This window comes from Dromaius novaehollandiae, chromosome 21, assembly GCF_036370855.1.
Source record: "Dromaius novaehollandiae isolate bDroNov1 chromosome 21, bDroNov1.hap1, whole genome shotgun sequence".
In the NCBI taxonomy this organism is placed as follows: Eukaryota; Metazoa; Chordata; class Aves; order Casuariiformes; family Dromaiidae; genus Dromaius; species Dromaius novaehollandiae.
Genome location: NC_088118.1, coordinates 7,203,804 through 7,212,279, shown reverse-complemented (window position 1 = coordinate 7,212,279; position 8,476 = coordinate 7,203,804).

Genomic DNA, 8,476 nt, shown 5'->3' with positions numbered 1-8,476 from the left:
TTCCTTTGGTTATTTGCAGATAGGCTTCATGTTTTTTTCCTGGCATGCAGATTTCGTCATTCATCTGACATACTTAGCTTTCAGCTTTACTCACAAGGGTGAATTGTGAATATTCACCAGCCCAGCCTTTGACTAATCGAATATACCAGCCTTCTCTAAAACAGGGCTTGCAACTGAACATTTTGCCAGAAGAGGGAACTGTAGCTCCATCTCCCAACAGCTGCTCAAGCACAACTGGCAGACATGTACTTATTAAAAGCTTTGGATTAAGGCAGTCCTTCACCTCTTTCTGAGGCAGCTGCTGGGGAAAACCCTCTGTAAGATTCAGGGTGGATTAATTATTCTATTAGATCGGTTTTTGCCAAAACCCAGTGATCTAGAAATCATATTGGGTCTGAAGGGACTTTAGACACTCATTTAAAATCGTGAAGCTTTTAGTATTACAGATGGTGTTTGAAAGAAGCATCTTGTGCTTTTTTAATAAGTCTTTTGGTGTTTCAGTTTCTCAGCAGCCAGGTTAGAGTTTAACTGACAAATATACAACTGTATTTCTAGCAACATGACTCCAGAAGCTGGTGCTTGAAGAACAATGCCGACATTGCTAGTCTTGCAATGAATTGTTACAACACTTCAGGCCTCAGATGTGTTTGGCCACTTGAAGAAGCTACTGGCTGAGATTCTCTAGAGGTTTTTTCCAGATAATCCTGTTCTGAAAACTCTCCTGCAGACTTAGAAATCCTATTGCTTCTACTTCCTCCCTCAAGGCTTCTCTTAAGTTTCATTTGGTAAGTCCTGCATCAAATTAGTATATACAGTATGTTAACATTGAGGGAAGTGGGTAGACGTAACAGCCCACAGGAGCAAAGAAGATCTTCCTGACCTTGGGATAGGAGAGGTCTGGAGTCTGGACAAGGAAGAGAAGCTGACAAAGCGTGGAATTAAGATCAAGAGGAGATACCAGCTAGCGTAAAGCTGGAACAAACCATGTAGCTGAGCATGAAGGGCTAGAAATACAGTTCAAATCCATCGGCACAGACTCTTCAGGCAAGGGAAAGAATTGCAAGAACTGGGAAATGACTTATGCAGCACTTTGAGATCTCTAGTTCAAACAAGCTAAGCAAGTTGGACAGTTTGTGTTTCAGCGTTTCCAGAGGCCCCACTGAGCACTTGCCTATGTTGCACAGGAAGAGGGCTTTTGTAATAGCCTTTCTGTACGTTTTCTCTATTCCAGCCCCAGCAGGCAACCTCGCCATTGCCACATTTCAGTCGCACGGACCAAGACGCAGGCCCCGCACGCAGGGCTGCTTCTATTCAGTTGTACGTACAGTGCTCCAAGGAGCTGCCTAAGCCAAGAGCAGCAAGTTAGGAAAAAGGCAGCAGTGTGATACGACTTTCCTAGCATCACAGAGCAAATAGGTGAAAGAGCAAGGAACTGCATCTGTCTCCCGGACAGTTGTTTGCAGATGATACCATGCCTTCCCAGGGTACAGCAAAGATCGTTTATTAATTGTTCGGTTTAGCAACAGATCCATTATCTGTCTCTCCTTGTTTCTGCTTCTCCCTCCCCCTCTCTCCACACAGGATCTCAAGCCACAACAGATTCTGCAGCTCTTTATTGGGGGGAGAGAAATCTTCAGAGAGAGAGACTCACAGCCTTAAATGTAATGGAAACATTTGTTAATGAATGAGCCCTCGTTATACACGTTACAAGGAAACACTTAATTGACAGTGGCCACCGGATAACAGAGTTTAATTAATAAATCTAGGTGGCGTCATGTACACCACAGGAAGGGATTACAGGGGTTAATGTGTCTGTCTGTTGGACTTTTATGGAAGAGCTTTGTTGCCCGTCTTTTAACATGAATAACCTGCCAGTCTGCGACCCAACACTTGCAAAAGGGAGAGTCAATTGGTTACAAAAACACAGCGGCCCTGTCTGAATGCTTGAACGTGGGCTGGATGGCATCCGAGGCTGAAGCAGAGCAAGCGGAGATTTGTTTCCTGGCCTCTTTAGCCAGCATCTGGGTTTCTATGGTGCTATCTATTCCAACCACACACACCACCCTGTGTTTGGCAAACAGGCTCTTCTCAAACTTAGCATTTTAATGACTGGTTCATTAGCACCTCAGATGGGATGCCAGCACCAGCCACAACACTAGCAAGCTTTAGCAGTGGAATATGCAGAGGAGGGATTCTCAGCTGCTGGATATTGATGCCTCTACTGAAAAAAGAAGACAGTGAAGCTGTGCTGACCTACCTCTCCTAATGCAGTGGCTCCACATTCAAGGGGAAGCGAGGCTCAGGAGATCCCAGTGAGGTCTGTCACTGAGGACAGATTGCTATTACTCTGGCCTGCAAGCTGCTCTTCAAGTTTGCAGTGCAGTGTGAAAAGGTCAGAGTGTGTCCAGGACTTCTAAAAATCAGTCTGTCCTTTGATAACGTTGTCATCTTCCTCTATTTACATGTTTAGAACAGTTATAAGTGCAGATTTTAGGCCTGAGACCATTTATTTCTGTTTGTAACGCACAATGAGGTCATGCCCACAAATACCACCAGCCCAGGAACACTTCATCTTTACCCGCTCTGCAGATGGCCTGGCTGCTAGTCACCAAGTCCTCAAAAGTTCTCTGTAGAGGAGACAAAGCGGCAGCTGACAACATGCATCTTTGCCCAAGAGACCTATTTCTCCTAGTGCAAGTTGGCTAAGCCCTGCAGAAGCAAGCAGAACTGGCCGGATTTATACCAGCCCATGATCTGGGCTGCAAATCTACTATTACTTTGTGTGCAAAGTGTGACAGCTGGGCACTAGATGAACAAAACCCCTCTCTGCTTGAAGTAATGCCTCATATCAAGTGAGTTGTTTGTAACATGGGAGATGTTTGTACTCAAACACAGGAGCATCATGTAGCAATGTGGCCATACCGGTTCTGCTTACAACAATTAGGCACAGAAAACACTTTAGCCTGTTCTTCACCTTCCCTGACAATAAGTTGCTGTATGTAAAAATCACATTAGAAGTTTAGAGGAGCAACTTTGCACAAGGATACTGTTCTAAGTCCAGAGCAGGCCTTTACTGTTAACTTATTATTTATCCTGGTTCAACCAAAAGAACAGTTGGATGATACAAATCAAATTAGCTGTAATTATTCTCAAACTTTGCCTCATCTGGATCACAAGACAGATCTTTATCTAGTATCAATCAGTTTAATCCCACTGCAGGCAATTAAACAGGATTAATCATTGTCACACTGAATCATGTTCATAATCCTGATCTGGAAGACCATAGGAGTTTTCCCACTCCTACCTGCAGAGACATAGCAGCCGGATGTCTTACTGACTGCAGCTGTCAAGTGGAAGATAGTCCACCTTTGTAGTGGAGAGAAAGTGTGCTGGTAGCGTGCCAGAGATGGCTTTAGTAGGGTAATACAGGGCACAGAAGCAACACAAGAATATGGCACAGGCCAGTTCCCGTTGTTGGTGCTCTGCCTGCTGCCCCATCTTCACTGTAATTGTGTCAGTGTCAGTCAAGCCGAAGACAGCATAGGTACGGAAGTATGTGCTGAGTCCACTGCTCTCCTCTGATGTGTGGGCAATTGGACCAGAAACTACATTTTACAGTATTCTGCAAGCGATAGCCCAAGGAACATAGAAAATCTGCTTCTCATAACTTCCACAACTCAGCTACGCTCTGCAGCCAAAGTTTGCTATGCTTCTTGGTACCTAAAAACATGCGCTGGTGTTTTGGAATTGGTTGCACCTCAGATATCCAGGTTAGGGCATTACACCAAGACAGCAGTGTCTGCTAGTTTAGCATCAAACTTTCTGGCTAGTAAATACCTGGTGATGCTCTCGCCATTCACTGTCAGCCCCAGCCTTCTCACCCCAGCTCCCCATCCACACCTAGCCCTGAACCTTTTCTGCAATGATCACAGTAGAGGTACTATATGCTTTTATTACATGTTGTCTCCTAGTCTATTATACTACACAGGGAGAAGACAGCCTATCCCTGCCCTTCTGGGAGCAGACCTCTCTTACTGTAAGAGGCAGTTCGAAATAAGCTGTTTCCCTAACTATCATTAACAGGCCATGAAGTGAGAATAGTGAGTTGGAGAGAACCTTGTTTTAGTGTGAGATGTTGTGATGTCTTGGTCTACTCTCTAGTTGCAATTGAATCACTTCTTTCTGCTCACTTAATAGCATTTTTATAAAGCTTGATGCTTCTTCTGACCACCAATATACTTGTTTCTGTTTTTCTGGTCTTTTTGTTATTCCTTCCTAGGCTTTAGGGCTGTAACTGTAGTCAAGTAACCTGTATCTTTAGAACAAAAGCACCAAATAGGATGCAGAGAAAAACAAAGACCCAAAGAGGTCTCAGACATGAGGATTCCTCACCCTTGTCATAGCTAACAATGAGTACTCTCACCTACAACAAGGATCCATAGCTGCTGGAAGTAAGTCAGCACGTGTGTTAGCAATATTTCCAAAACTGAGCCTTTGAACATTACTGTTCCAGAGCTAAAAGACATAACGTTTCCTTGAAGTTCAGAATGAAAAAAGAAAGCTCTACATAGCAAAGGAGAAGCTACAGTAGGAAGTCCTTATCAGCTTTAGATCTCAGACATTCCCTTTGTGGTGTTCTTCAAGTCTAGCATTGGGCAATTATATTTTATATAGATGCTTCTTGCACTGACCTTACTTATTTTAGTAGCTAGACATCTTTTTTTCCCACCCTTTTTTAAATAGGAGATTAATGGTAAACTATTACAGAATGACTAAAGATCACAATTATTACAAGTCCCTTAAGGGCTGCCTTGTCCCCTTTTTATACCACAGAAAGCACTTAGCACAATGACCCCTGATTAGCGCTTGCAGGTGGAAATGCAGGGGGTGGGCACCCTTCCTTTCCGATAGGTGGGAAGATGCACTTCCATTGCTTCTTTTGGAGGGCAACTGTAGCAAGCTAATAAGATGAAAATAATGGGAAATCAGAGAATAAGCTGGAGCCAGGCTATGAAGTGTTTTACAAGCAAATGCTGGTGGAGTAGGAAGAAACGTTAACAGCAGGTTGGTAGCAAAGGGGTAGGCAATGGGAAGGCAGGTAACACAAGTGAGCTTCCAGGTAGTCTAGAGGCTGTTCTCTTCTGTGATAAAAATGCTCTTCAACTGCTATTGTTGCTGTCTACAGCAAACTGGAGAGAGAAATTTAATTACCCTAGGAAAGCTTTGAAGTAGGTGTAATAGGTCATTGCTTGTGAACAGTCCTTGCTTGCAGACTGGGTTAGTTGCGATCTGTGCTGTCTGAACTAAGCCCTGATGGAAGATAGTGCACTGTGGTCAGTTGGCAGATAATAGCAGGCCTGAGGCTCCTGGGGTGGAAAAGTGTCTGGCAATAGGCACAGTGTGAAGATATTAAAGCCTGTCAGAATACCATGGGGAAAAGGACTGTTGAGAGTACTTCAGAAGGGGACTGGATGCAGACAGAGGTAATGAGGGTAGGAAGAGCAGCTCAGGGTTAAGCATAAAGTCAAGGTTATGGCCAGGGAGAAAAATGGGAAATCTGAGTCAGGGAACTTGGAGATGTTCCTTAAATGTGAGGGGCTTGGAACTATGTAGCAGTTGTTTGATGTGTTGCTCCCCCACTTACACTGATAACACAGTAAAAGCTCTGTGGCTTACCCAATGGCACCAGGGTCTTAACAGCTATGAGCATTTTAATGTTCTAATTATGCTGAATGGCAACTGAGTTATGTCTGATTTCTCACTGTTCCTCATGGATATGAGCTTGTTTTGCCTGAACCCTAGGCTGGGGACAGGGCTTGTCCCCACACAGAGCAGGATAATACAGAAAGCTCTATCTGGAAGCATGTTGCAGCAAACAGAAGGGAAATGAGGCAGAGCCAGTTGCTGTGGAGGTGAGTGGTGGTAGAACCTGACTGATTGCAGACTGCTGCGGGTGCCTCGGCTGTCGTTAAGCAATCCTGTGTGTGACAGATCTGTTTCTTCCAGATCTGCATTGGTGCAAACAGGTCATTCTTCAGGGCCAAGTCACTTAGTCTGAGGCCACTCTGAAGGATTCAGTATTATAGGAAGTTGTGATTAAGCTGGGGCAGATGAATTTGAGTGTACTGTGGGTAGCCCAACTGTCTGGTCTGAGTTACCCCACTACAGTGCTCCTGAACCCTTGGAGCTGAGTGCTAGTTCCTAGCTGGTGTGTTAAAATACCCAACTGCTGCAACTTGGACGACACATCTCACTGGGAATGGCATCGTCCTTCAGCTCTGGCCATGAAACTGATGCCTGAGCTGTTCCCCAGGTAGGGACCTTCAGCAGACTTCCTGGCTGGTCTAAAAAGGACACTGGAAATCGTAGATAGCTGGGTCAGGGACTGTTACCAGGCAGGAGGCTCTCCTCTGTGTCTGAGGCACCAGCCCCTGCCGTGGCTGGCTTCCACGCGTACAGCAAGCCCTTTGACTGGCAGCAGGCTACCTCAGGAGGAGAAGTGCTGCACTGTAAGTTTGGCCAAGACCTCTGAAAGGCGTTTTCACTTTAACTGAGGTTTTGCTCTTTTTTGTTGTTCACAAGAAATGAGTATTTTTAGATACAATCAAGTTCTTCCTATTGGAAACCTCTGCCCTTCCCTTAGCATTAGGCAACAAAAGTGCTAGCCTTACCTACAAACCCTAAGGACCTAGCAGTGGTACAGTAAATTCTGGTGTGCACTGCTATTTATCCCAGAGTCCCTGTCTCTCCTCCTTTGCCCTCATATAGATGAGATGTGATCAAGTCTGTCAGTGGATTGCAGCAGCAAGGCGTCTGGGTAAGCGAAGAGCGAGGCCTGGGCTTTTGTGCCACTGCGATAGCCGGGCTCCTTGCAGGCGGTTCCTGTCTGTGCGCAGCTGCCCAGGAGGAGAAGTCTGTGCTGTGTGTGCAGGGCATGCAGCACCCGGGCTTTCTCTGGGAACGGCAAACTCAATTTCCTTGGCATGGCTGTGCTGAGATCCATCGGCAGGTTTGGATTTGGGGTCCTGCAGAGCCCAGAACGAAGAAGCCTGTCTTAGAAACCGGTTATAAAGATCAGCACTTGGTGGCATCAATAACTCCCTCTGGGCTTCTTGCAGGCTGAGATAGTGGCAGATTGTCAAAATTACTTAACATCCTGGAACACCACCCATTACACTATGAATAGGCTCCTTGTGTACAACCCACATGATCATAGTGTTTTTCTGGTGTCTCTATGGAGACTGGAGACATACTTCTGGTCTATTGGATTGGGATCTTTTCTTCTCTGCTTTCAGGTAAATCGTCTTGTAGGAGAAAATGAAAAAGAAAACAAACAGATATAATCCTTGTGAATAATGGATTAAGCATCTGTCACAGAACACCAAAACATCCTAATCCCTATTGTAGAGGGAGTTGAAATATCTTGGTTTTTCTTTTTTTAACATGCTACCGTCCAGCTTGGCAGAGTTCTAGCAAGCCTTGCGCAAAAAATAATTGGCCTTAGGCAGAGCTGGATGAAGCAGTCTGAATTCAGATGTGGATCCCCATCCAAATTAGGCTGGAGTATGGCTTAGAGTGAAGCGGTGTTAGATTTGGGATGCCTTCCATGCCAAAAAATCAGGGGAGCTTTTTTAAGATGTTCCAGTCCCAAATGCCGACACTGTCATGAGATCGGATGCTTCCCCTAACTGTTGGCCCCGAACCCTCTAGAAAAGTGATTTTTAAATGAGATTTTCATTGCCTTGGCCATATTAATATAGGTCCCTCAGTTTTCACTGGAATCCTGGAGAGGACAATGACTTGGGTAGGACAATGAGGAAAAGAATATGCAGGTTGGATTCCCAGTAGGAATGAACGCATAGGGAAACCACTAATTATCCTGTTGATATCTGGGATGAATACTAGGGACTGGGCCTATCTCTTGCCCAAACCAGACCCTCAAATGCTGTGCTTGGGACAGTAGCAGGAACAGTTGCCTTCTTTGATGTTCTCCAGTACTTTTTTGCTTCCTTAGCAGCGGGTTTGTCCTAAAACTGCCCCACAGGGAGTCCCATCGGTGTTTTATTGCTCAGGATGACAGTGCTGCTTTGCATTCCTGGTTGCCGCTCCCAAACTCCTTAGCCCAAGTTTACAAGTTGGATTCTAGGCTCTTAGCTATAGCAAGAAAAAACAAATCCCCACTTGCTGAAAGACGGCATATGTTCCTTGGCATAAACTCGGGTGTACGTGGTATCTATACAACACCCAGAAAACGAGAGCCACCCCATAAACATCTCTGTAAATGCCTTCAGTTCTGCCAGTGAGTCTGTCTGAGGATTCATAATGATTTATTCTATCCAGTTGAGTATGTTCTTTGCTGCCCTGAATAGTGGCAAGGCAACGCCCCCGGTGAGCTCATGGAAACCACTCCTGCCACCTCCACCGCCACTACCACTGGCAAAACCTGGTTTGATCTTGGCAGCAGCAGGGCCCAGGG